At 33.3% G+C, this 1,828-nt stretch overlaps 1 long non-coding RNA gene across 1 annotated transcript; it reads left to right on the forward strand.

The window, feature by feature from the left end:
• Positions 1-664: 664 nt before the first annotated feature.
• On the forward strand, positions 665-1,421 carry LOC143575792 (uncharacterized). The gene is made up of 4 exons (XR_013142832.1): positions 665-734; positions 819-917; positions 1,063-1,177; positions 1,319-1,421. It is a non-coding gene; the product is annotated as an uncharacterized LOC143575792 (long non-coding RNA).
• Positions 1,422-1,828: the final 407 nt, after the last annotated feature.

The raw sequence follows: 1,828 nt of genomic DNA on the forward strand, positions 1-1,828 counted from the left end.
ACAGGGAATCAAAAGTTCTCTGTATGTCATAACAGGTCTCTCTCTCTATCTCTCGATCTCTCGATTTGGTGAACGTCGCTCAATCCACCATCACATCCCTTTTCCGCATCGCCGCCGGTATACCTCTGGTCTCTTTAGTCAATCAAAACCCCGAATTTGATATCATATTTTATGTTCGAAAAACTAGAAGAGCTGTTGATTTATGTAACTATTGTATGCCTTGACGCTGCTTTCCCAAAACACAATGTTTTTTTTATTTATTTCTGAATTTCGTCAGGGACGGTTGCACATCAATACTATTTTGTTAATTTATCTTCTTAATTCTTGCTAGGATCTCAATTCTAGGCTGGTATGCAAAAATTAGGGTTCATACAACACCTACTTTGAAACAACAAAAATGGTGAAGGGTGACAACTTATCAGGTAAACTAACGTCCACCAAACCCTGTTTGTGATTAATTGATTTTAATATTTGGTGTTTGAAGCTTTTATGATTGTTCTGGCTCTGAAGTTTGAGTTACTAATATTCCATATTGTTAAATACTCTATGTTCAGCACAAATTAGTCATATGTATTTTGTTTCCTTTCTTGATCTAACAATATAACATTTCTTTGTTTTACCTTTTAGGTTAAATTTTTAAAGTTTATTTTACTTTCTGTCAATAGGGATTTGGAGTATGGGCTGACTGGGCAAACTGTTATCTAACTCTTAATCGAGCACATGAATCTGCTCAGGTAATTAAGCTAAATTAGTATCACCTCCATGTTAAATTTGTTTGCTAAAAGCTTTTATCGTTCTGTGTCCTTTTGGCCTTTTAGGTTTAAGTGTTTGGGAGTATGGTTTTTAAAGGGTTCATATATCGAGGTAGGATGCCAATTCACTATAGTCCTTACGACTCGTTAGAGGCTAAGTTAGAGGTAAATTAATCAACAGAAGAGGTTTTTTGCTCTATGTATTGTTTAATATTAAGAAAACATTGGTCATATCAAATGCAATGCAAAAAGAGTATTTGATACATGTTTTCACTGTGAGCTTTTATTTTTTTAATATTATTTTTGGCAGCAATCATATTCCCAATTGGCAGTTATGCATGGTGTCGGACATGTCAATAGAAGAATTGCTTTCTTAGGATTATTGTGATAAAGCATTAGTTGAGTAAAAAGAATATTCAATGGATGTTGGTTTGACTCGGTATATTTATTATTGATTAGGCGTGAGTAATTGTTGTACATTTTACAACTTTGGGAATTTAAAATGAGCTATATTTGCAGGTCTTTCATGGCCTTCGACTTTAGAGAATAGTGCTTAGTTTTCATAGACATATGTTGAAGATAAAGATTAGCATCAGGTTCCAATGTTTCCGGATGCAGCGGATAATTATGTTAGGCATCTCTTAACAAAGGTATGCGTAGTTTCGGAATGTGAACAGATCAGCAAATGCATATATTTGATTTGTTTGTCAGTTCGGAGTGTTTGAAAGAAAAACATATTTGAAAAATTCAGAATCTTAAGGTTATAACAAATCAAGGGCATATTTGGTAATTCGAAAAATTTAATGACGGTTCAAATTTTTGTCAACTATTCACTCGGGTCAAATGTCAATGTTTTTGTCAGGTTCAATATCGGTCTTTGTCAAAGTTTGTAAAGTCCAGAATTGGATACAGTATTAATGCATTAAATTTTGCAAAAAGTATTGTTTTGGATCATTACGGGTTGTTAGAAAACGGGTCAGCAACATTAACCGCAGTCGAACATACTTTTATATTTTATAAATTTTTCATGTTTTTATCAAATCTTTATTGTGGATGGTCAGCCTTATCAAAATACA

The sequence above is a fragment of the Bidens hawaiensis genome, unplaced genomic scaffold, assembly GCF_021521415.1.
Source record: "Bidens hawaiensis isolate Kalapana, Puna unplaced genomic scaffold, B.hawaiensis_p1.1 tig00027749_1, whole genome shotgun sequence".
NCBI lineage: Eukaryota > Viridiplantae > Streptophyta > Magnoliopsida > Asterales > Asteraceae > Bidens > Bidens hawaiensis.